The sequence below is a fragment of the Pleurodeles waltl genome, chromosome 6, assembly GCF_031143425.1.
Source record: "Pleurodeles waltl isolate 20211129_DDA chromosome 6, aPleWal1.hap1.20221129, whole genome shotgun sequence".
In the NCBI taxonomy this organism is placed as follows: Eukaryota; Metazoa; Chordata; class Amphibia; order Caudata; family Salamandridae; genus Pleurodeles; species Pleurodeles waltl.
The window spans coordinates 1,658,714,349-1,658,731,136 of NC_090445.1; the positions used below are offsets into that span (position 1 = coordinate 1,658,714,349).

The following is a 16,788-nucleotide window of genomic DNA, read 5'->3' on the forward strand; positions in this document are numbered from 1 at the left end:
AGCAGAAAGAGCTAGGCAGCATAGTATAATTACATTGGCCTGTGCCGTGCCTTGATGGGAGCTGGCCTAGAGGATGAGGCGAGCCTGAGGGCTCAGTTACACCGGGCGGCCACAGGTGTTCGGTATACTGTCCTGGTGACGTTCCAGAGTGATACCCCGGTGGGCCTCCCTTGAGGGAGAAGATCGAGGGACTGGGGTCAAAGGCATGCCTTTCTTCCTTCATCTTGGTGGACATTGGAGCTGGCACAATTGAGGTGGGTGGTTCCCGGGGTGTGTTGGAGACTTGAAGACCTCTGGCTACCCAGTGATGGGACTTATGCTGTCCCTCCCTCTTTCCCCTCCATTGCAAGGGGTGTGGTGGACAGGTTGGAGCGCTTGTGCCCAGGGTGCTATGAAGCAAGTGTTCTCTTACTGAAGGGCTGTTGTGTACCCTTCTACCTTTGCTGGAGTGTTGGTGAGGAAGAACACTTAGCGCCTGCTGGTAGAGGCTTCTAGACAGACACAACATGGTTTGCACTAGGGTGGTCAAGCCGACGGGGGATGATGCAGCCATCTTGGAGGTGAGGGGAGGTGGCAGGTTGCCTCAGCAACAGACCACAGCTTTGAGGCACACATGTCCACTATCCTGGCAGCCATTCAGGAGACCAAAATGACTCTGGAGGTTAAAATAGACTCTGTTACGCAAGAAGTGAACTTACTTAGGGCTCATCACAAAAAAATGGCTAAAGGAGACTGAGAGCATGGTAGGACATATTCAACCTAAGGTGATGGAGAACTGCACCCGTCTACGGGTCCTGGAGCGAGAAGTTGCCATTCTTGCACACACACCAAATGATTTTTAGGGCCGTGCCTGACGTAATAACGTCTGAGTGGTAGGCGGTGCTGGAGAACCTGGAGGACCTAAGGCTGAACTCTACCCGGAGGAATGGTTGGCTAAGGTGGTATTGCAAGGGAAAACCTCACAGAGGTTCACAGTTGGCGGTCCCATAGAGTAGTGGGTTGGCGAACCCCCCGGTGGCCTGATGCAAGTCTTGGTGGCCAGGTTGCTGAACTTTCGAGACAGAGATGCCATACTGCAGGCTGAGTGGACACATGGCCCGTAGAGAATGCACAGGTGAATATCTACCCTGATTACACCACGGCTGTTTAACACCAAAGGGAATCCTTTTGGGCCATCAAAAAATACCTTCATAAGTTGGACATCAAATACCCCCACCTCTTCCCAGCAAAGCTTAAAGTGATGGACCAAGATGAAATCTACTTTTTTTACAGTGGAAGAGGCCGTCTGGGACTGGTTAGAAAGGCGAGGGTACCAAATGCCAGAGGAAGTGGAGTGGTTTCAGGTCCCAATATGGCAGGAGTGGAAACGGAGATAAAAGGCAAGATGACATGGGCCAATGGCCAAGCCAACTAAAGAGCAGGCCTGAATGAATAGGGAAAGGGTTGTGGCGGACCTACAGCAGCAAACTACCCTGGAAACCACTAATAAGTGGAAAATGTTGGTGGTAGACCAGAGTGAATCGTCTTCCTTGGAGGAGAACTTAGTCTGTGATGCAGCAAGACTGAGGCGGTGATTCTAACCGCGGCGGGCGGCGGTCGCCGCCCGCCATGCGGTTACCGGCAAATGACCGCACCGCGGTCACAAGACCGCGGCGGCCATTCTGGCTTTCCCGCTGTGCTGGCGGGCGACCGCCAAAAGGCCGCCCGCCAGCACAGCGGGAAAGACCCAGCAACGATGAAGCCGGCTCCGAATGGAGCCGGCGGAGTTGCTGGAGTGCGACGGGTGCAGTAGCACCCGTCGCGAATTTCAGTGTCTGCTAGGCAGACACTGAAATTCTTTTTGGGGCCCTCTTACGGGGGCCCCTGCGGCACCCCCTACCGCCATCCTGTTCCTGGCGGGAGACCCGCCAGGAACAGGATGGCGGTAGGGGGTGTCAGAATCCCCATGGCGGCGGAGCGCGCTCCGCCGCCATGGAGGATTCTCAAGGGCAGCGGGAAGTCGGCGGTACACCGCCGACTTTCCGTTTCTGGCCGCGGCTGAACCGCCGCGGTCAGAATGCCCAGCGGTGCACAGCCAGCCTGTTGGCAGTGCTACCGCGGTCATTCGCCCTGGCCGTTTTTACCGCCAGGGTTAGAATGACCACCTGAGTGGCTTAAGGGACAAGGCAAGTTGTTCTTTTACCTGCACGGTGGTGTGGGGTTGAGTGTTGCATGTGTTCTTCCTTATTTCAGACTATAATGGGCGACAGAAGAAACATTTGTTGGGGTGGGGACCAGTTTTACGACTGCAGCATGGTAAGGTTAGGGAGTGTGAGGAGTTGGGTTTTTATTTTTATTGACGTGTCTCTCTGTTTGCAGCCAGTGGGGAGTAGTGGGATCGGGATTGCACCCCCACCCCCTTAGATCCTCCAAAGAGAGGCTGCTTTGCAGGTTTATCATTGAAGTCATAAACCCTTAGATTATTATCCTAGAATGTGAATGAGTTGGGCAGCAAGGTTAAAAGGTGGTCGGTAGTGAAGGCCCTTACCCACTTCGGCACGGATGTGATAGTCCTCCAAGAAACACATCTAAGGGAATTTAATTGTGTTCCCCTGGGACAGTGACGCTATGTGGTGACAGGTCACTCAGGTTACACCATGGGGTCTAGAGGGGTAGCGATATTGGTGAGAAAGTCCCTCCCATTTCAGGTAACACAGACATGATTTGGTGATCGAGAATGTTATACGGTGTTCATGGGCATGTGGAAGGGTGGATCTATAGCACGGATTAATATCTATGCACCCCCAGGACTGCAACCAGAATCCCTACAGTTCTTTGGCTAACTACTGGAACCTCCTGCAAATGTTGACTATTATCGGGGGCCTTTAATAGGGAGGTGGATCCACAACTGGATAGGTTGCTCCCTTCACAGTCCTGGAACCCTCAACCAGGGAAGTTGAAAGATTTTGTACAGGCTATGGGGTTAGGAGATGTTTTGAGGTCCTTGCATGGAGTGGACAGGGGTTAATGTTATTACTCTGGGGCACATAATACCCATTCGCGCCCGGATTACTATTTGACTCACCTGCTGACCCTACATAGGTTTGTGGAGGTGGAGTTTCAAGTGCAGGGAGTCTCGGATCACCTCACCATTGATCATTACCACGCCGACAACTAAACCAAAAGGTAGGACGGAATGGAGAATGGTGTTGTGGCTCAAGTTGAAGGGGGAAGTGGTAGACCCCTTAGGCAAAGTGAACAGGGAAGTAGTAGACCACCTAGGCAAAGCCACATAGCTTTATTTCAAGGAAAATGCAGCAGCAGAGACAGATGTGCAGGTTAGGTAGAAGGCCTATAAGACCACACTTGACAGGGGGTCTTCATCGTCTATGAGGTAGGGGAAAAGAGGGAGCGGGCCCACCGTAGGTTAGATTTGGAACGTGAAATTCTGGACCTGGAGGTGGATTCCAATTTGGCACTGTCTGATATTAAAAGGGTGGGAAAACTCCCCAAAACAGAGGAATACCGTACCTTAGCCATAGAGAAGGTTAAATGGATGTGCATGGTCCAGCAGAGGTGCATTTATCAGACGGGGACAAGACAGGGAAACTTCTAGGCATGGCTAGGTGGGGGTGAACAAGGGTAGACCCACATTGAGGGCGTTTTCTCACCAGATGGGGTGCTGATGACCAATAGTGAGGACATAGCAGACACAATGGCCGATTAAATGGGGGATCTATGAGGGTAAGTGTGAGGTCGCTAAGCCAAACATGGTACAGTTTGCACTGGAATGCCATTGTAGAAAGCTGGGGGAGGCCGAGGCTCTGGGATTAGAGGGTGACCTTACACTGGAGAAGCTTTTTCTTGCACTGATGCAGTTTCAAACAAGACGAACTCTAGGCCCGAATGGCCTTCCAGCAGTGTTCTTTAAAAGGATGGCGGGAAAGATTGTTGGCCCCCTGTACGAGATATATAACATACCAAGCTGGTGAACTGCCGAAACACCTCTGCACAGCTACTGTAGTCTTGATTACCAAGGTGGGTAAGCTCCGGGAGCCGTAGGACTCCTATCAACCCATTTCACTGTTGAATGCAGATGTCAAGGTATTGCCTAAAGGACTAGTAAGCTGACTGAGTGGACAAATTTTAGACATGATTCAACTAGACCAAAACAGGTTTATCCCTCACTGGACGAATAAATTGAATTTGCATGGTATATACAATTGGAGAACGGTGACGGAGAGGCTGGGCACCCCAATGGCTGTGGCATCTTTAAATCTGTGAAAGGCCTTTGATTCTATCCACTAGCTCTTATTGTTCACTATCATGGGAAAAATTGGCTTTGGGCCTTAATATTTGAAAAAGGTCTGCCTTTTGCACACACGGCTCGGGCTGTGGTGAAGATAAATGGGATTCTCTCTCGCAACTTCTCCATTGGGCAGGGCACACAACAGTGCTGCCCCCTATCTCCAGTGGTGTTCACCATAGTGATGGAGGCATTGGTGGAGTGGATCCGGGTGGATGCTCAGGTGTGGGACTGGCACTGGAGCGACTCATGGAAGGACCGGATCTCACTGTGTGCAAATTATATTTTACTTTATATGGCGACGCCGGAGGACTCTTTGTGAATCTTGTAGGACATATTTAGAATCTATGGGATTTACTCAGGGCTGCAGATTAACTGGGAGAATTCCTTGATCTTTCCAACAGGGGGAGTAGTCAGCAGGAAATAACCTACCCCTGGCATTGAAGGTAGAGTCTCTACATTTTAAATATTTAGGCCTATGGATCTCCAAGGAGAGGGATACACATTATACAGACAATGTGGATCCCCTCCTGTGGAACTTGGAGGGGGACTTCAAACACTGGTAGGCTTTACCGCTATCACTTTTGGGGAGGGCAGCTCTATTCAAAATGATTGTGCTACCTCACATCACATATACATTGCAGAGCAGCTCCTTTGCACTCAGGAATACATTCTTCCAGGCCACGGATGCCATGCTACAGTGACTCCCTTGGATGGGCGGCCCTGCACAGATTGTGCTGTCCATGCTGCGTAGGTCAGTTTTTGAGGGAGGTATTGCACTCCCTGATATCTGGAAATATTACGTTGCACCACATCTGAAGTTCATCAGTGAATGGGCATATGTTTTGCTGGCTGACCCTGCAGTCTAGGAGAGAAGGACTACATACATGTGTTGTACAGCGGCGTATACTACAGGATATGCCCTTAGCTACGGTTATGGTTGTTGCCATTTGGCGTAAATTGTCAATAGAAATGGGTTGGGACTGGTGGTTGACACCACATACCCCATTATGGGTGGGCGCACAGCTCAGCCCATACTGACCATGCCGTGGTTTAAGAAATGGGATTTGATTAGCATACCCTCATGGGAGGATGCGTGGGATGCCAATAGGTTGGTCCCTTTTACACAGCTGCAAGCGAAATATGACCTGGCCCCCTCGCAAGTCTTTGGATACTTACATTTAATACATACATTACATGTCAGGATTTCTAGGGACGAGGGAAATAAGGAGGATTCCTCACTAGAGCTCTGGATGCCAGATGGCTATATGGACAGCAAGGCCATCTCGCTGACATATAGGACATTGATGAGAAATACAAAGGGGAACTCAACACGTCTACACGTCCTTGAGGATTTGGATAAGAGGAACGCGTTACAGTTTCCATGAGTCGTGGCCATCCGGGCCAATTCCCGTCTCATTCAACTAAAATTCTTACACAGACTATACTACACCTGAGCTTTGTTACATAAAATAGGCCGGGCTACGGACGATTGTTGTGGCCAAAAATTTACTTTTCTCCACACAGAAGTGCCCTCGTCCTTTCTAGGGGAGTGACAGCATACCTGGGGGAGGCACCAAGTTGGGGTGCCCTTGCCGCTGACTACACCGTGGGTACTGCTGGGGATTTGGACGGACTCCAAGGTCTCTTCTTATTCTAAACTCCTTTTTAATCTGGGCCATGCTGTGGTAAAGAGAGAGATTGTCAGAAACTGGGGTAGTCCGCAATCCAGGTTAATAGAGTGGTGGAAAGCGATGGGAAGGTGCAGGGTGAAGGAGAGAATGGTGGACGAGGGACGGGGCTGTATAAGTAAATACGAGAAAATATGGGGGACTGGATGGGGAGAGAACCAGATTTTGAACCTGGGTTTGGGGAGGATGGGGAGAGCTGAGTGGCAGGTGAGTACCACGTAATGGAGGAGTTTGCAATGTACAGTGTAATCATTCCTTCCTTTGGGGGGGAAAGCGGGGGATTGACACCGGGCGGGGTTGCTCTGTTGCTGGTTGCTTGATTCGTTTTGTTTTCATTTCATGGAATGAACATATTTTTCTTGTCTGTTATTGTGCTGTTTTGTTAAATTCAATCAGAGATATTATAAAAAGTGCCCCCATTAGTGAATAGGTACTTAAAAAGTGGCCCATGTTTGAAAGTTTGGGGCAGTTTTGAAAGCGTAAAGACGCTGTAAACGTGTTTTGCAATGGCTGGAAGGCTGGATGGATTTGAGCTTGCTGCAGGCAATGTTTATTTTAATATCAGGGAAAACAACAGTAAAAACCAGCCCAGCAGACCATCAAACAGGCCCACGAACACCCCCAAAACGGGCCCATACACTGATCTGTGAGACCAGCCCGACGGGCACTGCCTGATTGCTCTTCAAGCTAGTCCGACCGTGACCACTGGTGGGCTGGACACAAGGTTGTCTGCCCACGACAGTGTCCAGCTGTGCTGACATCATCAAGCCAGCTGAAGACCTATGCTAAGACATCTGTTTTCTACCACAGGTTAATCTATATATCCTGAACAGCCCATACCAGCCTTTCTTTTTGTCCTGCCTAAGCCCAGCAAGGAGCTTTCCGTTCTGATGGAGGAGTGTTTGAAATCTTAATGAAAGCTCCAAGGCCACAATCTACTGGTCCCACTAGGCCAGTAGCTGTTCTTTGAACTCCTGATGGAGGAGTTGGGCATCAGTGTAGGTAGTCTATGCCACGAACAGTGCCCCTGAACCTCAAAGTCCTGGCGCAGCAATAGCCCTTTTAACAGAACACAGGCCTGTGATTTGGTTCAGGTGGCATTTTAAAATTAATTTCGTATCTGGGCAGTAGTCCTGTACCACTTTCGGTAGTGGTTTTTGGGTTTCTTGATTTTGAGATTATTTTTCCTGGGAAATCAGCCAGTGGGCTTCAGATCCACTAAGCTGTCCAATCTTGCACCTGTTGCCGCTTGCAGGCAAATCACAAAGGACTCATCAACAGTCGCGGCTGGTGACGGTGCAAAGTGGCGGGCAGGGGGAACAAAACAAAAGTAAAAATATATATAATAAGAAAAAAAACTTACCTTGACCACTGCACCACCGCTTTCTGCAGCATTGCAGGCACAGGCTCCCAGCCTGCCCTGCAGCCAATCCTGACGCTGCTCAGAGCAGCGTTTCGATTGGCCAGAGCACCCTGGCTGGGCACACCGAGGCAGAGTGGAAGTATTTGCCTGCTCTCTCCACCCGGCAACACAGTGCCAGGTTGGAGAGAGCCCTGTGCACATGTGTTTGTCGGGCCCGAGTCAGCCGGCCAAACATATGTGCGCACCTCCATGGCTGTCATTCCCTTATGGCCCGCCCCTTTAAAAATAAAACTATAACAAACACAGCTTCTTGTCGTTTTTTTCTTTAAATGTTTGCAACTGCTGCTGCTGCTGGTGGGGGGCACGTTCCTCCGCCATAGCGGAAGAACCACCACTGCTCATCAAGTGGGACACTTGCTGCTGTCAGGCTGTGATTGACAGGTCAGAAGTCTGAAATCTGGCAGGACCAACTGCACCTTACATTCTTATGAAGTTAGTAAATTGAGTGCCAATAAAATGGATAATATTAACATCTGTAAATTTCTGAAATGTGTTATGGGTCATTACAGAAAATTACCTTTGTATTATTTTTATCATAGCTAACTCTATATTTTTGCATTCTGTTCCTCTCACTAGCTAATTATATAGTGATTGTAAACAAAGACTTGCAGTAGACTGAGAGTTCACAACCTTTTTCTGAGAACAAACAACCCCTTTCCCACAGACTGGGGGGCATATTTACAATCCCCTTGCGCCACCTTAGTGCCGCCATAGCGTCATTTTTTTACGCTAAGGTGGCCCTAAGGTAACTTTTCTGCCACCCCATATTTAAAAGTGGCGCAATGCTTGCATTATGCCACTTTGCGACCCCCCCTTGTGCCACATTATACCTGCGTCAGGCATAACATATGCAAGGGGGGTGTTCTGGCGCAGGGTGGTCCGAAAAAATGGTGCAGTGAAATTTACATTTCACTGCGCCATTTTTCCCATCATTTTTAACGCCTGCTCAAAGCAGGCATTAAAAAGATGAACCTATTCTACTCAATGGGCCTCCCTGCGCTTTGCTGCACTAGCGTTAACATTTTTGGCACTAGTGTAGCAAAGCGCCACAGTAGCGTAAAAAATGTTGACACTATTGTTCTAACGACCGCCATGATGCGCTGTATTGTAAATACGTCGCAACCATGGCATTGTTAGGTGCCGGTGGGGGGGGGGGGGGGTGCAAAAATAGTGGTGCATCATCTATGATGTACCTCTTTCTTATAACTATGCCCCTAGGTTTGTCATAGGGCATCGTAGAGTCTTAGAATAGCGCCTAAAAGCTAAGCACTATAAAGATGTTTGGGGATGTATATCAGAGGTGCCAGGACTTTCTCTGTTTTGTGAGGAGTATTATTTTAAACGCCCTGCCTTTCCTACATGCGAAGAAGGATTATTTTCAGATATATGGCGATGACTGACAAGGATTGACTGGATTATTATCACTTGTGCAGGACGCGGCGTGACTTCTAAACGCCCTGCCACCCCGATAGGAAATCTACAAAGTGAGAATCGCTGACACCCACTATGCTGTGCTACTGGGAGCTTGAATTCATTTTTGGAAAAGAAAGTCGAAATTCCAAGGATAAATGAAGTAAGCTTTTTTTTATGGAGGTTAATTTATTGTATTGTATTGTAATTGTAATAGTATTTATATAGCGCTTACTACCCCTGATGAGGCGTCGTGATTAAAATGCCCAAAGTAATTGACTTTATTGAAAATAACAATGGAACTCAATCACCATGTGCAGTGCCAGGCAGCTCTTCTTTGTCTTAGGCACAAGTGCCCATCGGATTTGCCAGAGTGCCTATATAGGTGCAGGCAGTGAAGGGGGTGACCTGCAAAGACATTCATGCTAAAAGAGCCAACTATCAAACTGATTGAACATACTTCTCTCTCTGTACCGTTTGAAGCGATGTTTTTAAGACACTGCTACTGTGACAACCTTTCATTTCCTTGCTTCTAAACTTTGCCGATTTCTAACCTTTAACAATGTCAAAAATACTTAAGGGAAGAGCTGTCACGAATGCATCTCGCCATCTTTGCCCCCCAAAAAGCACAAAACACAAAGACACGGCGTGCCAAGCTGAAAGGTGGTAGCTGCTGAGTGGCTGCCTTCGGCTGGCAGCAGGCAATGCCACATGTACTGCTCGCCGGAAGCCCCCCTGGGAGGCCTGTTACTGCCGAGAGCCAATCAAATGCAGAAACTGCTAACACCGGCTCTGCTGTTGTGCAACCGAGTCCTGCATATTTAACAAGAAAAGAGCTAGGAAGTAGGCAGTTTAATCACCGCAGAGGTATGGGGAGCGAGCAATTCAACGCACAGTAATTGCTTGTTTTTTTAAAGAAATATCTGCGATTTGCTTAATACAAAGTTTTTTCCTGTGAAGCCAATTTTGTATATTTTTTAAATAGCTCGAGCCTGGCTCGTGGGCATCAGAGCGCTTTGCAAAAGGACCAAAAACAATCACGTTGTGAATACCAATTGCAATAGGACCAAAACAAAACAAGCTCACTGTGTGTACCATAGAAAACCGCAGACATATTAGAATATTATTGAAGAGTGGAGGAGGACCGGGTGAATTAGCCGAATTGTCCATGGAAGAGAAGACATTTGAGATCTTTTTTTGGCAGGTGGCATGGCAAGGGATCATGGGGGGGATGGAGGAAGATCCCACTTCTTCTGACACACCCGTAGAACAATTGGCTAATGTTTGGCTCTCCATTGATGATGGGAGACTCGAGAAGGCAGGATTACACTCTTTTCAATTTCTCAGCTAAGTACAGAAGAGAAGACGAGTACAGCGCTTTGTGAGTAAGGCCTGTGGTTTTAAATTGGCCTCCTGTATCCACCGGAAGACACTGGGGGGTAATAAGGATAGAAGTTATAGGGTCAGATTTCTTGTGACCAGTCACAAAACGTGCTGTTGCATGCAGGATTACACTGAGTGAGCCTCGGTGCACTTCGGGGGCACCTGAGATGAGTGTGATCCCATAGTCCACTTTTGAGAGAACCAGCACCTTAACAACTGCTTTTAGATCCTGTTCTGGGATAAGTTGCCTGATTTCCCCTTTACAGCCTTAGCTGGAACCGGGTGCTCTTGTCCATGGCCGTGATATGGCTCTGGAGGTTGAGATTGCTGTCGTGAGTGGAAACAAGTGACTTGGCATTTTGATCAACTGGTGGGCGGCCCTCCCAGGTAGGGAAGGCAGCCTGCCAGTCTTAAACTGATGAATTAGCTTTGCTTGCCAATCTCAGAAGGAATTCTATTTTGCCTGATTTAGTTTGAGTTAGTAGCTGGGCATCCAGAATTGGATGGATTTTTGTCACACTACTGGATAGATGGGTAATGTCATCCAAGGACATGGCCTTCAGGTAGATTGGGGTATCGTAGTCGTATAGGTGGAAGAGGTTTCACAAGTTCCGGAGGACCTCAGAAAGAGATTTAGGGAAGAGGTTGAAAAGGATTGGATGGAGGATCAAGCCTAGAGGGACCCCTTGGGGCAGGCTGAATTGCTTTAAGATCAAGTTCCCGATTTTAAGTATTGGGGAGTGGTTCATTCGGTAGGAGGAGAACCAGCTCATGACTACTCCCTCATATCACATTAGCTGCTTCAAAGTGTTGAACGCAGCATGGAGGAAGACTATGTCAAATGCAGCAGTGTGGTCAAAGAGAACATGAAGGAATGAGTTTCCATAATCTAGGATGCGTAGAACGTCGTCCAGAAACTATAGTTTCTGTGCTATCTCCAGTTCAGATTTTTTTTAAAATACAGCAATGCAATAGAGAAAATATAGCCCCTAAAATTAGGACAGATGCAGTCACTTTGAAAAGATGTTACTTCTTGAGCATGGTCTTTTAAAGAGAAGCAGAAAACAAATTAAATCTGCAGTAGTTTCTTCCCAAAATATAATTCTTGGTCGATGCTTGCACACAATGCATTAGATGATTGGGGACTGGCATTCTGGGGATTAAGCTTGAAATGAGCATCTCTCAACCTCTGCTTTGGGCCTCTGGCATTTGATGTTTTTTGAAGACCAAGCAGCTTTCTAAGAGTAAATAAGTGTATAGGTGAGCAGTGCAAAATGTGGACAAGTCAGTGTGTCCTCTTCAGTGGCGTTTCTAGAACTGTATTTAAAGGGGAGGACATTAAGCCACATCTAAAACTACTGGAGTTTGTTTCTGTATGTATATGGGGGTGTGTGTGTGGGTGGGTGTATATGCTTGCATGCTTGCTTAACATTTTTATATCTGGTTTTGTTCTTATACTATGTGTGTATATATCTATACTTGTGCATTAGTGACTGTGTTTCCCTTTTAAAATGGCTGAGTTGGCATATTCTTAATTGGTTTATTTACCCTATCTGTACATCCCTAGTACATGCTACAAGTGTACCCATACCCTGGAAGTTAAATGTCACTAGCGAACTGCACTACCTATTGTGACATTTACTACAGAGACAGTGCAAACATAGCTTCAGGCCTACCATTGTAGTCTGGCTGCTGCAATTGTAAACCTACAGCCCAACCTGTCTAAATGACCCTTTTTGACAGTAGAAAACCTTGAATTTAAATATTAATAAGTCATCTGTATGTAAGCCTTGTAGCTCACAATGTAGGGTGCGTGGTATTTAAAAGTGGCACATGTAGAAAGTTAATATTATCATGTCCACTCAGTGACAAGGCACAAGAAGTAATTCTTATTATGGCAGGCCTAGCTTTCCTTTATAGAAAACAAGAGTACAGATTAAAATATTCATACTGTGTCTCAGGAATGGGACCAATTTGAAAAACAATTAAACCACTCTTTTTAAAAGTTATTAAAAAACAATGCCCATTGGTGACGCTGTGTTTTTATGATGGTTCTATAGTCTAATTGGTATTAGTTCCCCAGCTTTTCCCAGGAAGTAATTAGCCTTGAATAGGTGTGAAAAAGGTATGAAATGCCCTCAGGAGGAAACAGTAGGCTGCCCTGAATGGGTAGGGATCAATCCACTGAATACCCCAGAGTACGTAGGGTCGACATGAGGAACATTATTTTGACACTACAGTCAGATAGTTCATGCTCATACTTTAGTTTTATTCGCTGAAGGTGTACAACCATATCTTGTGATGAACGTAAATCATCAACATTCATTTATTCTGTCAGGTTTCATTCAAATACCATTCATTTTATGTTAGTCTTCCCAAGAATGAGAGCATGGCACAGACAAAGCACACCTTGCCCAAGCAAGCGATAGACATGCGTTACAAAGCACTATGCACTTTATGTTTTTCTTTCCGTTTTATAAATTCCTAGGTCAAAAATGTAAAAACTTATATTACTGAATTTTAATCAATGTAAACTACCTTCCTTCTTCCATCAATCCCTGAATTCAGTGACATGTTGTGTTGCAGTATTGATCCATGTTTATATGGCAATGAGAATAAGAAAATCATTGTCATTTATGGAAGGATTTTTATCAATTGATAGTCACACATTTTCAAGCATGGCTGACTAAATATTTTATTTTACATATCTTATTTTATTAACTGCAATATATTGTATTGTCTGTTTTTGGTTTATTTATAAAAAGAAAAAAGATTGATTACTTTAACTTAACACTACCATGTCAAATCCTGCTTGAGTGTCAAATACTGCTTGACAGATATGTTGGGTTTGCATATAACACTTGAGGCACAATTGAAAGGGAGAGAACAGGATGCCAAGACAATTGTTCTTGTGCATCCACCGTCTGGTTGCAGAAGGACCCTGCTTTTGCCATACCAGAATCTGTCTCTGGGTTTGTTGGGTGTACAGTATCTGCTCCAAACTGGATTTTAATGTTAAAAGTTGGAGGGCACTAGGATTACCATAGTCCACTCCCTATACACACACCCCCAGCCCTCAGATTCCAAGTTTAATGTGGCTGAAGACATTTGCCATCTTGAAAATGCCTTGACACATTGCATTTTGTCCTGTTTGCAGCAAGACAAATAGAAACTAATGAAAAAGTGGTGAGGCCCCAGGAACCTTTACCCCATTGGTTAGGGAGGAGGCAGGAGTCATCCCACCCACTAGCTTGTGCCAGGCATAAATGTGGCAGTTATAGGCAGCCACATCAGAACACTTTCTGGAATCACAGAAGATCACAAGAGGGCTGAATCTGCTGTCTGTGACCTGAGAGGAGCCCCGGAGGACTTAATTGGTCCCCTCTTGAACAAGAAGTGGACTCCAAGGGTCAGTTAGCTGGCGTTTTCTGTGGCTACAGGGAGACAGCAAGCTGCAAGAGGTTTTTCACTAGAAGTATCCAGGTGACCACTGGTAACTGGACTGGGACCAGACCCTGCTGTTGGCATTTAAGTCTCTATGTGTCACCCCTGAGGTCCTGGGGGCCTTTATTAGTGTGGTTCTGTGATCGGCTGGGACTCGAAAGACTAAGGTCCAATGTATATGTTGGTGGAAAAGGTACTCTGTTGCAACAGTGGTGGAGTACCCTTTCCCCAACATATTGGTCCTTTCACCCGATTTCAATGAAGGCTGACATTTGGTGTAACCACAGTGGAAACTTCTTCTTCTCCACCCCAGTTACACACCTTTCACGGCCCGACAGAGTAAGGGCCATCAGAGATTGGCCTGATGTTCGCCCACCTAATTTAGATGAGCCGATATACAGGTAAATTTTCACTGCCTGTCACCGCAGAAAAACCCTGGTGGTAAGGGTCAGTATAATTAAAAAAAATGCTATCTCCCATAGTAAGAGGCACATTGTTTTTTTTTGTATTTTCCAAAACAAAATCTTGCATTCCTCTCAATAGTAGAAATATCCACCAGCCCAATAGATATTTCAGAATTTGGCAGAGGACCACCTTACCACCATATTTTAGGTCCTAAATCAGAAGGTAAAATCTTTGACCAGGACAAACCTGTTTGGTGTATTTGATCTCACTCTATCGTGATCAGTGTCAAATTGCACCTAGATCCCGGTATACAACGACCATTGATTACCAATGACACTTTGGGCCTGATTACAACTTTGGAGGAGGTGTTAATCCGTCCCAAATGTGACGGATATACCACCAGCCGTATTACGAGTTCCATAGGATATAATGGACTCGTAATACGGCTGGTGGTATATCCGTCACTTTACCGTCACTTTTGGGACGGATTAACACCTCCTCCAAAGTTGTAATCAGGCCCCTTGTGTTTTTTGGTGCTATTTCTACTTAAAAAATCATATCTCCAGTTTTCTGTTTTGGATTTTTCAATCAATCAATCAATCAGAATTTGTATAGTGCGACACTTTCACTCCTAGGGGTATCTGCACGCTGAGGGTGTATGTCTCTGTTGAAAAACCTGGTCTTGAATTTCTTTCTGAAGTCTTTCAGGGAGGGTGCTGTTCAGAGGTGAAGGGGCAGGTATGGTTCCAGAACTTGGTGGCGATGCAGGAGAAGGAGCTGCCTTGCGTAGCACCTGCGACGGACGCAGTCTGATGGAAGTTCAGTCGATGATTGATGTAGGATGGTCCTTGATCATCTAGAGCTTTGTAGGTGGGTGTAAGGATTTTGAACTGTCATCTCTTCTGGATAAAGAGCCAGTGGAGGGTTCTGGGGTGGTGAGGGTCTGCTTAGGGGAGGTCTAGGATGAGTCTGGCCGCAGTGTTCTGTATGGTCTGAAATCTTCTGAGGAGCTGGGTGGAAATTCTGGTGTAGAGAGCATTGCCATAGTTGAGGCGGCTGGTTACAAGGGCCTGTGTGACGGTCTTTCTGATGTTGATTGGGATCTACCTGAAGATCCTGCAGAGCATGCAAAGGGAGTCGAAGGAGGAGGAGGTGACTGCATTGACTTATCATTTCATGGTTAGTCTGTTGTCGAAGATGATGCCCAGGTTGCGTGCATGGTCTGTTGGTGTAGGTCCGAGTTCTGCTGGCCACCAGCTTTGGTCCCAAATTGAAGTGTTCTTCCAGAAGATCAATACCTTGTTTTGTCGGAGTTGAGTTTGAGGTAGTTGCCTCTCATCCATTTGGCGACGTTGGTCATGGCATTGCAGAAGTTGGGTTTGGTGTTGGAGGGGTCCTTGGAGAGTAAGAGGATTAGCTGAGTGTTGTCTGCGTAGGAGATTATGTTGAGTCCATGGGATCTGATGATGTCTGTGAGAGGGGTCATCATGTAGACGTTGAAGAGGGTGGGAATGATCCTTGGGGTACACCACATATGATGTCCTTGGGTGCGGATGTGAAGGGAGGCAGTCAGATGCTCTGTGTTCGTCCTGTAAGAAGAGAGGCAATTCACTTGAGGGCATTGTGCTGTATGCTGATGTTGTAGAGTCTGCCGATGAGGGTATGGTGGGAGACCATGTTGAATGCATCAGAGAGGTCGAGGAGGATCAGGGCCACACTTTCTCTGTGGTCAGTGTGGAGAGTTTGGATATTGTGTGTGGCAGCGATCACTGCGGTCTCAGTGCTGTGGTTGGTAGGGAATCATGATTGTGAGGCATCGAGAAGGTGGTTATATTCAAGGTGTTCGGTGAACTGTTAGTTGATGGCCTTCTTGCGCACCTTAGCTGGGCAAGTGAGCAGGGAGATTGGTTGTTAGTTTTTGAGATCGCTGGGGTCAGCAGAGGGTTTCTTTAGAGGTGAACTGACCTCAGCGTGTTTCTATCTGCCCGGGAAGGTTGCTGTGGAGATGGAGGTGTTGAGGAAACTGGTGAGTTCCGAGCTGATTGGGTCCGTTCCAAGGTCGAAGAGATGGTGAGGGTAGGGGTCGGGCTCGGTGGGTGCATGTCTACAATTTACAATACACCCAATTTCTATATATGGAACCTGGAAGTCTGGCTATATCCTGTATATTCGTAGACTCAATGGTTCAGTGGGGTAGAGCAGAGAACCGGCCTTGAAGGGCATATCCTCAGAAATTATATGCATGCCCTCATTATCGTTTTATCCATATCAAAGTTGAATACGTTTATATAGTACAGCAAGTAACAGCAAGTCAGACAGGAGACAGGATTGTTCCACGCCAGCTTGTATTTTCACAGTAGTGCAAGTTCACATGTAGTCCAAAAAGCACATTTTGCATGAAACATTATGCATGAGTACATTTCATCAAAATTGTAATAACATTTACAAAATAATGCAAAAAATATTCACAATTATTATGCCCACATATATCAAAAATCCAACATGCTGCAATCTTGTTACTGTCAAAAACCAGGGGAGTGCCTTGCCTGGAAACCAAACCTTTCAAGCCCCACAACCACCAGGACTGTTTGGAACAGAAATAAAAAACAAACATTGTGAATGGGTCTGGCGATGGGTGCCAGCAAAACTATATTGTTGAGAAAGCTGATGAGTGTTGGTAAATCTAAAAAAAAACATTGGCTAAAAGCAAACATATTGTTTGTTCTCATAAAGCACACATTGTAGCA

General features: G+C 46.5%; 1 long non-coding RNA gene across 1 annotated transcript in view; it reads left to right on the top strand.

Moving 5' to 3' along the window:
* LOC138301290 (uncharacterized) overlaps positions 1 to 16,788 on the top strand; it is a 554,538-nt gene that overhangs the window by 500,532 nt on the left and 37,218 nt on the right. Inside the window, exon 3 of the long non-coding RNA XR_011205080.1 lies at positions 8,833 to 8,972. This is a non-coding gene — a long non-coding RNA (uncharacterized lncRNA). The remainder of the gene's footprint in view (positions 1 to 8,832; positions 8,973 to 16,788) is intronic.